Below are 18,337 nucleotides of genomic sequence, written 5' to 3' on the forward strand. Positions count from 1 at the left end.
AAAAAAATCAATCTCCAACATAAATAATATACTTCAATTTCCACCTTAATTTTACAACCACTTTATATAAAGATAAAGTAATTAACAATAATTCATCTAGTTTTTATGTCAAATTGACTCCATACTTATTATTGACTTAACTCTAGATCTCCCAAGGCGAGAAGGATCAAATCTCTTTTCACTCTAAAAGAGTTTCTTAGGTCAAGAGATTTGATACTTCAATTTCCACTTAATTTTACATCCACTTTATATAAAGATAAAAGTAATTAACAATAATTCATCTATTTTTTTATGTCAAATTGGGTCCATACTTATCTCTAGATCTCCCAAATCAAGAAAGATCAAATATCTTTTCACTCTAAAGAGTTTCTCATGTCAACAGATTTGATCCCTCTCATCTCTTAGTAGATCAAAAATTAAAATGGATCTAGGCTAATCTTAACTAACTCCTAAATGTTTAAATATGCTAACAAATTAACATTATATTAAAGCCTTTTCTTTATATATATGTGAGAATATTTAATTAATAATAAAATTTTGTTAATCTAATTCCATATTTTCTTATAATTACTTTTATGAAATATTTATTAAATTCACTACCATCAATTACTTTATCATAATTTTCTTTTATCTCATTTTAAAAAACACTTAACTTCTTGATTGAACTTTCACTTAACTTCTTGATTGAACTTTCACCTTAATTGATGATAAAACAACACCTTTAGTTTTTAATTGAAATGGCATCTTCAATTTAATTGATAAGAGAGTAACGCCTCTTTTTTTTTTTAACATTTGCATATACTCTCTTCTATAATACCTTAGCTCCTCATCTATGATACAATATTGTAGCTCAACACCCTTGGTCACTCGCCTTCTTATCTTTATCTTTATGTAACACTATTGTAATATGTTTTTTGCTTTATCATCGCCATAGAAGCATATAAGATAGAGGTTGATATAATGTAAGATAGTTCATAATAGTATTAATATTTAAATTGAATATATATACAAAAGTGTCTACAGTATGTTGATTTAGTGACATGTATTGATCTACAGTATGTTGATTTAGTGACATGTATTGATTTATTGACATGTATTATATATTTGAAAATTTTCAATATATATAATAAATTTATTGAAGAGGAATTAGTATTAAGGTAAAAAAGATTTAATAAATCTTCTTGAAAAAGTGTTTAAATAATGTTTTTGAAAGTGGAAATAAATTCAGCACCATCAAAAATTTATAAAACATCCAAAATCAAAATATTATGACAATTTTCATAATTTTTAAAGCAAAAAACAGTCTAATTAAACTATTGATTATATATATGTCTACTATATATTGATTTATTGAACTGCATCACATATTTGAAAAATAAAATATAATTAATTAATTAATTTAAAGATCCTGGTACTGAAGTGTTAAATATTTTTGGGAATTGTGAGATATGATAGATATGATTAGCAATATATTTTTGAAGAAAATTTATTGTATTTTTATGTCAGATTTGTAGATAATGTGATAGGATGTTTTGTATGATACACACGCAATGCAATACATCTACTTTGGTGTGGTGAAGTTAGTTTCCAGAAAATGATAAAACCAATCATTTTGTTTTAATTATGTTTGACAAATATATATTCCGTGATGAAAAATAAATGAACATGAATGGTAAACTTCATTGGATAATGCAAAGAATAGAACAACAGCGGAGGTTCCAACATCAAATCAACGGCAAACACACACGTCAGAGACAGTGACCGTAGCATTCGCAAGTGATCATAGGATTCCCTGGCAAAAAATGATGGTATGAGTTGAATTTTATGTCACATTTTATTTTTCAAACATTGTCCGGATGGATTGAGAAAAATTATTATAATTTAGTTTTTTTAATTTAGTTATTTGGTAATGCACTTAGATTTGTTATAGTTATTTAAAAAAACAGTACCGTTTATAATGATTTGTTGGTGGTTCTCAAAGAGTTAGACTTTAACTTTGGCTAGATATCTTTTGATCTTGGATCATTAATTTGTATCCTTAAATCTAAAAAACAAGCTCTTAGTCAACAAAAAATAATATTAAAATATACTCCAAACCCACTCAGTTAAATTGATAGACGAATTACTACTCTATTTTTTTCCTCTTATAACTTTATTTTTTGAAAGTTAAAAGACTCTTACAAAAACTTATTTTGGAAAAGATTTAAACCTATAATATCTGCATTACGCTAACATTAAGTATCAAATTGATTGTCAATCCCATGACAGTAAGTAGCTTTAAGAAAATTGATCAATTTTGTTCTTAAGGTTCACTGGGTTTAAATTCATTAAAATAATAAAATAGTGACGAATGCCTTACATTATTTTATCTTCAAATTTTGAGATTTAAATTTAAAATTAAAATGTGAATATTTTGAAAATTAAATATTATTTATAAAATTTTGATAATAAAATTAATGGTATATTAAGTTATTTATTTTTTAATAAAAATTTAGAAATAAAAAATTAAAAATGTGGAGATAAATATTAAATAAATTATCTAATATTTTTTTTATATTTATTGGGTATCATTTTCATAATAATAATTTATAAAATATTTATGATCACTTCTTTTTAGCTTAAATTATAATAATTTATTGAATATTTTACTTTTATATTTTCTTTGGGTATAATTTAGTTATTATTTTTTTTACCCTCACTCTTCTTTAAATTATAGGGTTAGGTCGGCCTAAATATTGATTAAATCATAGAGTGAGAGTAAGCAAAAATATTGGATAAATAAAGAGGAAAGAAATATTTAGTAAATTACAATAATTTACCTAATATTTCTTACCAGCCAGATTCAAAGGTATAATAATTTATCCAATACTTCCTCCCATTCTTATCCTCTAATATTGGGTAAATTACAGGGTGGGAGAAATATTTTAAGTACTACTCTTTAGTATTGGCTAAATTATAGGGTGGGGGATATTAAGTACTTCCAATCACCCCTAATTAGGGTGTGAGGAAATATTGGATATTACAATTACTCCAAAGGGTTGTCTATTTTGTAATAAGGCTTCTAGTGTTTTAATTTAATTATCAATAATTGATAAGTATATGGCATTAATAGTTATACTACAAAAATCCAAATTTATTTCAAATGTAATTATGTCTTTTTTCCCTTTTAATTAAACTGATTAATTAAAAAATGTCATATGGTTTTTTGGGCATGCACTATTGATAAGTTACGTCATTGACCTATAATATTGAAACCAACTTTATTTACATGTTAAGTATTTTATTACATGTTATTTTAAATGTATATTTGTTTAATTCATATATTAATTATTTTTATAATTAATATGAATAACAATAATTTAAAATAAAATGATAGTTTTGTGTATCATGAATTAAGTATTTTAATGTTCATGATGGATTGACCACTATACGAATTTACCAAAAATTTATATGACTATGTTAGCTTATCCAATATTTCCCCATAGTCTCATCAAATTATTACCGAGACAAGTACTAGGCAACAGGTAATATAGTGACTCTATATTAATTCAGTCAACCTTTCTTGAATGAACCGAAATAAAATTTTAACCAATCAAATTTTCAATTTTGTAAATTATTCTATTTAGATTTATGTGTCATACTAGTTCATTCATAAATTTTATTATCAAACTAATTTTTTTTGTTAATTAGTTTATTTAAATTTATGTGCCATACTATTAGTTTTTCATGTGTAAATCTTATTGCGAAATACCTCGATTGACATACCCTCCGCAATAATACAAATTAGTAAGAATTCTTTTTTTTTTCAGAGAGAAAAAACATGATGATATTATATTAAGGAAATATAATGAGCATATACATATAAAGCCATATGGAGCTGGCCGGCAGACAGGCCAAAAAAGGACTAATGCTGTTGAGATCAGTTCCAATACATTCTGAGAGAGCAACATAGATTAGCATGAGAACATAATTAATAAAAATTCATATCACTAAATTATACAATACTGCCCTCTTATTTAATAAATAAACAAAAACACACTCCCTGATTTATTATTGTTTGATTTTAGATAAATTAAATTAAAAACCCATAAAAAATTTTGTGAAGACCGAAATGCTAGCCAAAAATGTATGGCAATTTCTTCATCGACACATCTGTTTAGTTAATCGGTTTACACATAAACTTGACACGATTCCGCATCACCAGTTTAATCTCTTTCATTTGTCGAAACATAAACGTACAGCCTGAAATAAAATATTAACGCCACCGACCACATACTGCGGTGTTACCAGCCACGGAAATCAAGCGTTATGGCTCTTTTATTTGACCGTACGCATTTTTGTTCCATGTTTTTGACCATAGGTTTTGTTTTACCCCTGAATCAGTGGTAATGTAAGATAGTTTATATGGAATGACATAAGAATTTATTAGCATCAATTTTATGGCATTGTGTTTTTAGCTAGGGGATTGTTGGAAGGTTGGGTTAGTTCATCATCAATTTGAATCAGAAAAAGATTGCACTGTAAAAAGCAAAAAACACCGAACTAATGGTCTCATAAATTATTTTTAGTCTCGTGGACTTTAAAATCTCATTTCATTTCATAAAAATATAGATATAATGTTTAACTTTAAAGTTATTAGATGACATTCAATTATATAAATAAATAAATGTTTTGATTTATTACATTGATTATCTCTTGACACACATTAAATTTAGTTAAATTTTTTAATCATCTTTTACATATTTATAATAATTATCATTTTAATAATTATGTGAAAAATGTGTTAATGTAAAATTGAGTATATTTTTAGAATGAAATTTATTATATTTATTTGTTTGATTATGTGGATAAGGTCTCTAAGCAACATTGAATATTTCCATCTTTTACATATTTATAATAATTATTATTTTAATAATTATGTGAAAAATGTGTTAATGTAAAATTGAGTATATTTCTAGAATGAAATTTATTATATTTATTTATTTGTTTGATTATGTGGATAATGTCTATAAACAACATCAAATATTTCCTAAAATATTATATAAATTATTATCCCCAAGGTGATTAGTGTGAGATTTGATTTTGAAGGTATTTTAAACAATTGTTCAAATTCTACCATCTTCTTTGATTATTAACATAATTTAGTTTAGATTAGTTTTTAAACTCACTCATGTTTATTTTAGATAAATATAATTTAATTTAGATTAACATTGAAATTAAATTGTAATATATTCTTAATTAAAATAAATTATTTCTTTACAAATAAAAATCTTATAATTTTTAGTAATCATATATAAATTAATAGATGTATCTTAATTAAATATATATGTGTATAGCCAATATCATAAAGCTCTTTTATTGTTTTTTCACTTTAATTTGCCTATACTTAATTAAGTTGTAGGGAATAACTACTATGTAGCACTTGTTATAATGTATGAAGGACATGTTATAGTGGGTAATATTAAGGGTGGGGTAATAATTTACCCATATTCCCCAACCCCACAAAATTATTATAATTTATGAGAGTGAGAAGACACATTGGGTAAACATGTCACCTCACCCTCATAAATTATAATAATTTGATGGGGGAGGGGAAAGGGCAAATTATTGTAATTTATGGAATATGTCCCCTCATCCTCATAAATTATAATAATTTGGTGGGGGTAGGGGAATATTAAATTATTCAATTTGTTCATTCAACTTCATAAATTATAATAATTAGGTGAAGGTGGGGTGGGGAAAGGGCAAATTATTGTAATTTACCCAATATGTCCCCTTAATCTCATAAATTATAATAATTTGGCAGGCTAGGGGAATATTAAATTATCCAATATGTTCATTCACCCTCATAAATTATAATGATTTGGTGAAGGTGGGGAATATTGGGTAAATTATTATAATTTCCCCAATATTTTCCTACACCTCACCCTTAAATTTTTCCAATATTTCCTACACCCCACGCTACCCCACCCCACCAAAAAAATGTAGATAATTGTTTATTATTATAATTAATATGAGTAAAGTACGAAATAAATGGTGCATAATGTTTATATATTATAATTTTATGTAATACAAAAATTAATTTATTTCATTGTTTTATTTGTCAATATTATAATTTTAGGTAGTAAATATAAAATATTTATTTCATCATTTTGTTTATCAATATTAAAATTTCAAGTTGTATTTAGTAAGGCTTTTTGGAAGATTTTCTAGTGGGTTTTTTTCTGGTCTAATTTCTCTAAAATCCGGCAAGAATTTATTGAAATCACAAGTTTGATAGGTAACCACAGTAAAAAAATCAGTTTAAATAACACAAATCAAGATTTCACCTCAAATTTTCCAGCCCGAGCTGGAAAGTGGCAGTAAAAACAATATAAACTATTTTATTTTATTGTTTTATTTATTAATCTAAAATTATGTTATGGAAAATTTATTGTTTAATTTTTTTATTTTTTTTTTATAAAAAAAAAAATTAATCATTTAAAAAAATGAATTTGGTATAAACTTATTTAACTTAATAAATATAAAATTTACTTTTCATATATATTCTAATTTATAGATGAAATGAGCTTTTTCACCAAAATTTGACAACACAACTTCAAGAAAGAATGTGAATTTTTGTTGTTCAAAATGCATTTACATAAATGTATTCAGCGCCCTGAAATTCTTTGGGTCACTCTAATTCTAGAGATTAAAAAACTTAAATTCCTTTCTCTTTTTACTAACTTTACTTTTATTTTTTTTCATATATATATATATATGTTTTTAATGTCTATATCAATTTTTGACTTTTTGGATTGACTTTCTAAGGTTTAATTTGGGAATCTCTTGGGCATCTCTACACTATTTATTTTACTTATTATATCTATTCCTCCATATTTGTCATGATGATGAACTCCAATAGTGGGTTCCAAACATGGACACCAAATAACTGATATGTGATTATTGCAAAAGAATTTGCTTTCAATCATGACGAATCACAAAAGTTTGATTTCACACACAAAAAAGGTCATTTCTTCTATGAGTTAGACCACACCTATATTTATATGAATGATAATATTATTTTTATGTAAATATCATTTTTAATTTATATGAAAATAATTATTTCTTACTTTTTAATATTTCTTTATTTCTTTGAATACAAATAATTTTTAAATAATATAAAATACTTTAAACATTATCATGTAAATTTCATTATCTTTATTATTCTTAAATGTAAATATGGTATCTTTAAATAGAAATAATGATTATAATTTATTTTCTCTTGAGATATTGTAATACCCCCAGTAAAATTGGGAGTATTTTATTTACTTTTGCTAAAGTTACTTGGTAGACAATGGGCCCATGCTAAAGGCCTGGTATGAATAAGTGATGAACATAAATGTTTATTTTCTAATTTTACATTAATAAAATATTGCATCTAGTCAGCGATGAAAATTACAGTGCAAAAATATGCTGAAAGAGATTTTTGTATTCAAGACAGTTAAAAGATAGTTATGGGCAAAGGTGGTTACCTACCCAGATTCCTCTCCCTAGAGATAAATTATCTAAGTTAGGGAAAAGGGAGCCAAGAGGGTGAGAGGGGAAAAAGCTTGAGGCAATCTTATGAACTTGGAGCCTGGTTGGAGGGGGCCCAAGAGAGGAAAATTAAAGTTGTTTAGCTTGGTGCCCTCAAAACATGATGTTGTTGAGGGTGGTAGGATGTAACACCTCCTCCCACATTTACCCATATTCACAAGCTCATCAGGGTAAACATGAGATGAGTGTCACTATGATCTGACCTGTCCTCCTAGTTCCAGTTGAGGAAGTGGGGCCTACAAACTGAACACATACTGACATCCTACAGGGACTATAGGTCACTCAAAGGTTGAACAAACATCCCAGGTGACCAGTCCTTGAGTTGGAACCCTTTTTCTCTGGATTAGGCCTATCAATGCACCCATGACACTGCTTGCATGCAATTGTGAGCCTCGAACTACACTCACAAGCCCTACTCCATGTGGTTATGACCCCAAATCTCTAGTTTTGTGCATGTGGTTATGGGATCTAAGCCACTTTTCTAGGTTGGTCTCCATACCACTTCCCATAACTTACTCTAACTTTTCAGAATCATATTTCTCATAAAGACAATGCTAACCATTCAAACTTGAAGGCAAAACTTGATCTAGATTGCCTAGAACCCATTAGACATTTCGTCAAACACATGGCAAACATGTAAGCTATAGGTCATGAATGCATATCTGATCATAAAAGTTTGATATTCATCTGAGAATCACCAAGAAGGCTATATTCCCTCTCCACATAGTTGCAACAACACTTGTTAGTCCATATATTCATCAACCATTAGATACCTAAACAAATCACGACACGAGCCATAGATAACATACATCATGCAACCATTAAATAACACACAAATATCCAACATAGAGACCATGGCAACTCAACCATAATATCACCAACATAATAACTACAAGTATACATGAATCATAATAGAAGAATAACTCTTATTAATATATGAAAATACCAACCAAATTAGGGACTTCCATGTACCCCCAACCATAGTTTGGGATGACCCAAATCTCTTTTTCAGCCAATCACCCCCAAATCATATTCCAAGCATTAATGTGGAATCTAATGGAATAACCAAGAAAAAACCAAACTAGGGCTTCTAGAGGCCAAACCACCTCAACCCTTAACCACGGTTATTCCACCTCTATGATCAGACATCACTAACACCAACCAAACTGATCTCTAGAGGCCAAACCACCTCAACCCTTAACCACAGTTATTCCACCTCTACTATTAGACATCACTAACACCAACCAAACTAATCTCTACCTGAGTTGTCTATGTTTCCAGGAACTAGTAACTCAACCCACATCCTTCTAGGGTTTCCAGAGTGTTTGTCTAACTCGGCTCCAGGGACCAGTAACTCAACCCACCAAGGGCTCTAGAGCGTTTGTCTCAACCTGGGCTCCAAGGCTAGTAACTCAAGCCAAGTTGTTCCAAGGCTTCCAGAGTGTTTGTTTCAACCCACAACCATAAGGAACATGAGCACAAATGAGATAAACAATCAAGTGAAAAAACGCACAACACCATGGCTATCCGGGAATGGAAAGGAAAGACAAAATCCTCTGTTAATCAAGGAAAATCTCCATGCATATACCAGAAAATCACATGCATATACCATACATCCAAAAATCAGCAAGGAAACCACACATGCAACTTGCTATCTGCAAATCAATCCAATTGTAGTTTCTTATCCAACTATTCCGTTGCAGTTTCTTGTTTTCCTTTTCCTTCTTTCTCAAAATCCAATTGAATACTAGAGTGCTCCAAGAATGCCCTAAGTATGCAAGTGTATGAGAGAACAAAGCTAAACTGACAAAAGTTTAACCAACAAAAGTTGTGAATTGATCCTTAGAAGCCTTTTTTTAATCATCGAGGCCTCTATTTTTTTCATTTTCCTCCATTTTTCCTCTAATTTCCCTCTCATGCAAATTACTGTCCCTTCACCTTCCTTTTCTTCTATTTTCCTTTATTTCAGAAATAAAATACCAATTATTGCCACTTTTCCTTTGCTAATTTCCATAGCCATAAATTAATCACAAGTGATACCCATCACTATGTTTTTCCCAATATTTAGCTGTGAATATGTGTCCCATTGCCTTGGTTATATTTTATTTACATGGAAAATCAATTAGGGGTTGTTACAAATCCCTCCCCCTTGGCGGAACACCGTCCTTAGTTTTCTATGACACCTGTGACCAACAAACCGCAGAAAGCAACACATACTACCCATGGAGCTTTATAACATAGCTTGATTCAATATTTACAATGAACAACTATTGCAAACCATGACCAACATATAAAAAAATGACAATCATACTGCTTATTGGAACTTTATAGCACAACTCATTGTGGAATCTACAACAACATCCATATATATACACCAAAAATTCATTTGCTTGAACCAACAAATAATAAAGGATATACAGTCTGCATCTGATCAACCATCTCCCATGTAGCTTCATCGGGCTAAAGTGCTTCCATTGCACTTTAACACGCTTGATTGCTTTGTTCCAAAGCATGAGTTTTTTTTGCTGCAATATGCATTATGGTTTGGCTGGAATTCTCCCTCTGGTTCCACCTGCAATACATACCAGTTAATCACATGATCAACATCTTGAACCTACTTCTTAAGCAATGAAACATGGAAAACATCATGGAATTTCACTGTTGGAGACATTGTAAGTCTATAGGCCATTGGTCCAATCCTCTCAAGGATATAAAAGGGCTTGCAATACAAAGGTGCCAGCTTGACACATTATCCAATTCTCAAGGAGCTCCTCTTGGGCTTGATGTGCAAATACACATGCTCCCCAACTTGAAACTACTTAAATACCCTGTGTTGATCTGCATAACTCTTCTTCCTGTCTTGTGCTTCCTTCAAATTCCTCTTAATAAACTGCATTTCCTATTCCATCTCTGCCAACATGTCCGGTCCAATCAAGACCATGTTCACTAGATCACTCTAGCTCATTGGAGTATTACAACTCTGCCCGTAAAGTGCCTGAAATAGACTCATCTTCAAGGATTCGTGATAGCCATTATTATATTGCGAACTCTACCAGTGGAAGATACTCCTCCCACTTCCACTGCTAATGCATGACGTACGTCATCAACATGTCCTCAAGAATCATGTTAACACTCTCTGTCTATTCATCTTTCTGCAGATGATAAGTTGTACTTAAATCCAACTCTGTATCCAAACCTACAAACAACTCCTTCCAAAACCTGGAAGTGAACTTGGCATCTCTATCAAATACAATCTTCTTGGGAACACCATGTAATCTCACTATCTCCCTAATGAAAATATGAGCTACCTCACTAGCTGAATTCGTAAACTTAAGTACAATGAAGTGAGCTACCTTCTTAACTTGACAACCACAACCATGATGGAATCATGTTATCTCAATGTCCTGTTGAAGCCCCAAAAATTGGGTCTACAACAAGGGGGATACCCACCCGGTCCGGACCTTGGTTAGCAGCTCCTTTTCCGTTTGGTGTAGTGGGTCCGACTGGGGATATGGGACCAGTTTCTCAATTTATGTGTGTGTGTGTTGATAATTAATATTTCGTTTCTAATAACTTCTAAGTAAAATGCTTTTATTCTAAATCTAATTTAATGACATGCAATTGTATTCTAATGAACAGAAATATCTAATTCTAAAACTATGCCGGGATTTGATCTTCCAATTATGCGATCTAAAATAGTTTCTACAGCAATTGGTAATAAAGATCATTCAATCGCTATAAGAAAAGAATTCAATAAAGATGAACTGTTTTGTATAAAAAGTTAGCCGAACAGTTGTGAAAAACATATCGCATAATAAGTCACTCATATATTAAGCATAAATAAATGTCTATCACCGTACAAAAGTGCCAAATGATAACTCAAGCATTTAAGCATTCATACATAAATAACTGAACATGAATATCACCATAACACATAAGTAGAATTTGTTAAGAGATAAAAGTACCATTTATAACGAGTCCTACTCATGAGTTCCAACAATAATGATTTATCTCTTCTTAATCCAACATCCACTAAGAATACAAAAGTGAAACATCAGTAGTACATATTAAACACAGATATCAATAAATCTTGTTCCATTCATTCATCAAAACCTCCTCGGAGGGTGCAAAAGTGCATGTTCTAAGCACAAGTTTTTGATATATTTCAGGACCCTTCTCTAAATGCATGAGAATGGTTTAAATACTACTAGCTAAATCTAAAAATAATTTATTACAAAAATGTAGGATATGGTTTAAATGACCATCCTCATTTTAGGCAAAAATAAAGCAAAACTAAAACTAAAACCAAATCTAAAACTAAAACTAACTATCAGCATTTGCTTGAGGAGAGTTGGTTGGCCGACATCTGACTTTAGCTGTCCTGCGAAAATGGAATTGGCAAGAGATGACACCATCTTCTCGGCAGAATTAATGATACATCTGAGAGTCATGCACTGGCTGTGTGGTTTTACCAAGTATGTCTAGTAAGAATCCCAATTCAACTTGGTTAACTTTTTTGATGGACTCTGCTTTTTCTTGAGCCTTCTGTCTCTAGCTTGTCTGTAGGTGTTGTACAATTGGTAGATATTTACATACTACTTGAAGATAAATACCATTGGTTTTTGAGTTTAAGTTTTACCTTCCGCCTTTAGCACTTTTTTCCTACAAATTTCCGAGCTTACAGGCGACTGAGCAATTAGAGGCTTCCGATTTTAAGAGGTTTTTCCTGGTGATGTGCGATTAGCGCTAATTGCGCATCGGAAACTGCCTCAGTTTCTTGATCCGAGCTTCCCTGATAATATTTTTTGCCTCTTGTGCACCTTTTAATATAAACCTTAAATTTTGTGGAAAGAACGACTTCGTACGTTCTTGGCTCTGAGTCTTAAATTCATGATATCAGCACTATCCAGTACCCATTTGACCATGTCTGTGTATAGAAGAATTTTGGGCCTCGCCACTATCCAGTGCAAGAAAGAACATGCTAGTTCTGTAATAGACGCTTCAGATGACCCGTGTGAGCCAGCAGTAGCTGTAACCTCCATTACCCTGGGATTTTCTTCCTCGAGTAGACTGTACATGCCTTCCCAAGTAGTAATACCGGTATCTTTGTTACAGGTGGTGTCTGTGTATAAGGGCGTCATCTCTTTATCTTCAGAACTTGGAGCTTTACCCTTCTTTCCCATAATATTCTGAACACTGCTATGTACACTTCTCTGCTTTTCACTCCTGCAGTTTACAAATGAGGCAAGAATAATGATAAGAAAAAGGTGATGGGAAAGCTTTAAATGCCAAAAACATATAAAATATATCACCTTACGTGAAATGGCTCCTCGATCAGATCAAAACCATATTTCATTAATGATTTCCAACTAACTCATTAAATTAACATTAACGCGCATAACTGGGCATTGGTTTATGGAAAAATCTTTTTCGAACAATGAGCCCTACAGATCTGCAATAAGGCGATTTTGCGATTTGCTTCGCAATATCGCAGATCACAATATCGCAAATTCGTTGCATGTGGCAAACATTCGTTACAATGTGTTTTCTATGAAATGCGATTTGCGAGATGCGCCATCGCATATCGGCGGTTTGAGGCATTTCAGCTTAAGTGATATTTGAGGCATGTGATGCGATGAGGGTCTTTTAATGCGTGATTTCGTATCGCGATTTCGCAATCTTAGGATTCCACTTGTAGGAAGGCATCCTTTACCTTTTTGCGATGCGACGCTTTTTATTAAGGGAATAGCTTTGTTCGAACTTATCATAAAATTCAAGTCTTTTTGGGATTTTCAGGTATTCTCCTAGGTTTTATGATAGTAAGATTTATTCAAAAAGGAAATACAAGTCCTAATTTATTTTTTTGAATTTTATGGATAAGGGTCCCCACTTATTTAGTATTAGAAATAAAACTAAATAAGAAGGGGGGTTGTTGCTGGCCACAACAATTGGCGATTCACTTGGAAGAACCAGTTATCTCTGTTTTTCAATTTTCTAAAATTCCAAAACAGAAAATTTTCCAGAAAATCAAACTTTATTATAGAAAGATAAAGTACACCATGCTTTCAGCTGTCAATGATAGTTTGTTTCTTCTATGTCAACTTTGTTTATTTACTTCCTAGAGCTAGTCATTGTATCTACATCAGTCACTACTTAGTTTATAAAGATAAAAACAAAGGCTTCTCTGTAAATCAGTTTTAAATATGCTCATTTGTCATAGGTAGAGCCTCTGCTGCCAGCAGGCATTTATAGCCTCGACAGGGTTACCTATTACCCAGCAATGATCCTGTATCCTACTTAGAGAAATATACGATTTTCAAAGGGAAATCCATATTCACACTTATTTCTTTTTATTTTATTTTAATCCTTAAAGAACAATGCCTTGGTTTGGTAGCCAAATTATGACAGTGCCACTCACTTGATTTATAACTTTGCTGAACAAGTTGGCTCGTGATGAGACCCCTTGTCTTTTGATTGCAAAAATCTCGAGTCATTGCCCTGTTGTGGTATGCAGTTTTGGCAAAGTCAGCAAGCTATAATATCTATGATCATGATAAGTCGGCTCGTGATGAGACCTCTTATTCTTTAAGTTAAAGTGTATAGCTGGATTATTCCTTGAAGCTCGTAATTTCCAAGGTGGGGAGGAAGTCATTATTTCCTTAAGACTATCTTTGGACGACAATGGTAGAGTTTTTGGAAAGAGCTTTTCTACAGAGAATCTTCGTTTTGTTATTGATACCTTTCATTTGACTGATATAAAACAAATTCCAACTAAAGGTCGTTTTTTATCAAAATTTACAAAGTTTAAAGTAGTATCATTTTCAGGTTTATAGCCTTTGACTGTATCTTATAATAATAATGATCAATTTTCTAAATTAGTTCTATTTATACAAGCAAGAAAACAAAATTTTAAAAGAAATGCTTGTCTTTTTCGTGAATTCCAAATGTAACCATTTACAACTGGTTTTATTATTAAAATAAAGGAAAAACTAATCTACAAAAAATAGAAGAATGATCTCCTATGGAAAGTATTTTTTGAGGATCTGTCCGTTAACAGGTAAAGATTCTCTTTTTCATGTTAAATCCTGTAACATAAAGTTAGATGGACCTACGATTTCTGCGATTTGGAAAGAGCCAAGCCACATTCATTGAAACTTCATATGTTTGCCCTTTTCCTCATGAGCCTTATCCCATTTTAAAACTAGATCTCCTATCTGAAAGTCTTTTTTGGACATCATGTTTGAGTCAAAAGAAGCTTTTACTAATGCTTGGTGATGCGCATGAGTTATTTTAGCCTGTTCTCTTTGCTCTTCTAGCTTAAGAATTTGCAGCCGCCTTAGTTGTAAGGAAGAAGTTGGTGTTTCGTTGATAAACTAAACTAAGGCCAATGAGGGAATCGCTAGATGAGTTGGAAGGACCACTTCTTTCCCATAAACCAAATTAAAGGGAGAAGTGCCAATGGAGGCTTTCTGCATTATTTGGTCTGCCCATAGAGCGTATGTTAAAGATTTGTGCCAATTCTTATGATTCTGATCAATGGTTCGCTTAATGATTCTGATTAAGTTTTTATTTTTTGATTCAGCTAACCCATTGCCTTGCGGATAATAATTGGCAGAGTATTTAAGCTTAAAACCTCTTTTGAGTGCAAATTCAGTCATAGCATTGCCAGAAAAATATGATGCATTATCAAACATTAATGCGGAGGGTAAACAAAACCTGGTGATTATGAACTGATCTATGAAATCAATAATGTGTTCGGCATTGGCTGTCTTGAGAGGAACTACTTTTACCCATTTAGTAAAATAATCTGTAGCTGTAAGGATATATCTACGTTGTTTAGAAGAGTGAGGAATGATCTCACCTATTATATCCAATCCCCATTGATCAAAAGGTTGATCAATATTGACTGGTTGCAAAGGCAATGATGGTTTCTTTTGTCTTCCAGTAGCAGTTTGACAAACTCGACATTTCCTCACATAGCTATGTGCATCTTTAAATAGTGTAGGCCAATAGTATCTTGCCTGCAAGATTTTATATGCTGTAGTATCTCTAGCATAATGTCCACCTGCTGGTCCATCATGGAGTTCCTACAACACCTTTTCAGCTTTAGCTTTCTCAAGACATCGAAGGAGAACAAAATCATAATTTATCCTAAAAAGTACATCGTTTACGAGTTGATATTGCTTAGCCTTCAACCTTAGGGCTTTTTTCTTTGTATAATCTAAGTTTGAAGGAGCATATCCATTCTTTAGATAAAATATGATATCAGCGTATAATGATTCAATATCGTTTAGGCTTACCTCATGCATATGTACTTCTGAAGATAGTATTTCGGAAATAAGCGATGCTCCAACCAACATTTTACAAAAACCTTGACCTTTTATAATATTTTCTGGTTTAATCTCGACATCGTATTCTTGTAAGGCAGTAACCCAATTTGCTCTCTTTTCACCCACATCTTTCTGTACTAAAATATTTCTTACCGCTGGAAACGGCACAATGATTTTTGTATGGGTTTTAAGTAAGAAGGGTCTGAAATGTTTGATCGCTTTGAAAACGGCGTAAGCTTTCTTCTTGATGTCAGAATAATTTAATTCAGCCCCTTGTAGATTTGAACTGAAAAAGGCAATTGGGGCTTCCGTCTTATTTTGATTTGCTTGAGTGAGTATCGCGGCATATGATCTATCAGAGGCAATGATCAGGGGCTCATGTCCCAAGTGTCGTAAAATGCTCAAAATTTAGAATGCTCAGAACTGGTTCAAACCTAAATGATCGGATAGAGCTCATCTTCCTTATTCCATCCCTGCAAACGGTTCGAAAAACGGTCGCCGTATGAGAAAGTTATGGCAAAAAGAAGAATTTCTCAGTAACATTGAAATTTTGAATTTTTCAAAAAAAATTTAAAAAAGAATATTCCAGAGAATATTCCATTTGAGCAGCCAATAGAAAGCTGCCACGTGGCAGGCTCAGAGGCCGCCACATGGCCCAAGATGACGTCAGCAAGCAGGTATGTGCGCATTTCAAAATTTTGGTGGCGGTGAGGTTCGATCCCATGACCTCCCGTTCCACAACCAAACAGCTTACCGTTGGGCCAATGAGGTGGTTCGTGTTTGGGTAGCAGACCAAACACCATCTAAATTTTCAAATGATTTTGGGAGAGAAATGAAGGGGGCCAGCCCCTAAGCAGCCAACCCCCATTCCATATGACCTTATGCCAAGAACCAGGGCCAGAGCACTAACCACCAGTTAGCGTGAAATCCGAGGATAACTGCAGTTAATAAATGCGTTCACATGCGCATTAAAGAAACAATTAAATCTGGCGGTCAGGTCAGATTTGGTGGCGAAATTGGCGGACCGCCAAAATTGGCGGGCTTATCTGGCCTCCAACTACAGTTAGCTGGAGTTTTTCTAGGGGCAGACTGGAGAAACTTTAAATGGCCATAACTTTGGCTAAGAAAGGCGGTTTTGGACGAATTGTTTTTTGATTTTGGTTATTTTGGACCTGTTGAAGCCATTGGCACAGGTCTTACAGCCATCTGAGGTCATTTTTAGAGGTTTTGGAGCCGTGGAAGTTCTAGGAGCCACCAGGGCCCAGTATTGGGAAGACTGTATAGGGTTGCAGGTACCCATTTCAGGTGAACCAGTAGTCAATCTTGAAGGATTCAAGTGTTCTGAATCTGTTTTTACCATCTATTCCACCTGTAGATTCTTCTATTCAGCTGTATCTTCAATTTGAGCATTTAATTAAAACAAGGACAGGCCCATTTGGGAGCCTTGGACCCAACAGACGTAGCCCAGGAGGGGTGAACTGCTTCATCAACTTCTTTTGCATCTGTGGTTGATTTATTTTGTAGAACAAATTCGTTTTAGTGTGTTAAACAGTAAAAGGAAATAAATCTGCTATACTTAAATGGGTCATGAACAGCTGAAAATTTCATTTGTTTCTTTTCTACAAGACATGGACATCTTTTAAACATGTATATTTCTGAATTGAATACCTTGCAAACCATTTACAAGTAGTTTTGAATTCAGATCAAGTTGGTATCAGAGCTATGTTGTTGTTTCTTTGTATCAAAAGCAGTCAAATAAGCTATAGACAGAGCCTGAAACGAGCCAGGAAGCCTTCGAAATGCTCTTTTTATACAATTGCAAAGTAGATAAATTCTCTTTCAGTCAATCTCTGGTGTAGTTGTCTTTTGATTGTTTTTGTGCAAAGATCTTCTAACTGTCTTGCAAGTATTGATGCTTACCAGGTTGAAACTTAAAAGAGGGGAAGGACAGTTGACTAGAGAATGAGAGAATCCTCAGTCAAGGAAGGCCAGAGAGCCATCACCTCCACCTTCAATTTCACCCTCAAGAGTTTCAGCAGAAGCTTCAAGAATGTCTGAACATGAAGGAGAAATTCCTACAGACATGGATCCAAAAGAAGAAGAAAGAGTCTTCAGAAAGACTTTCTTGGGCCTCACTGAAATGGTGAGGATATTGTACCAAGAAAGAAATGAGAAATTGGCTGGAGAAGGGTCCAAACATCCACATGAAGGAGAGGGTTCTTCAGGAGGTAAGAAGGATGATGATCATTCCAAGAAAGGACATGGAGGTAATGGTGATCCACCACCCCCATCGTCACCTTCTTCCTCTTCATGCTCATCTTCTTCTTCTGTGCATAAGCATAGATCCTCTGGAAAAAGTCTTTTTTTTCAGCTTGATGTAAAATTCGAATTACCTATGTTTAATGGTGAAGTGAATGCAGAAAAGCTTG

Source organism: Pinus tabuliformis, chromosome 2_1 (genome assembly GCF_031772625.1).
Source record: "Pinus tabuliformis cultivar Carrire ecotype Pingquan chromosome 2_1, CPIR1, whole genome shotgun sequence".
Taxonomy (NCBI): domain Eukaryota; kingdom Viridiplantae; phylum Streptophyta; class Pinopsida; order Pinales; family Pinaceae; genus Pinus; species Pinus tabuliformis.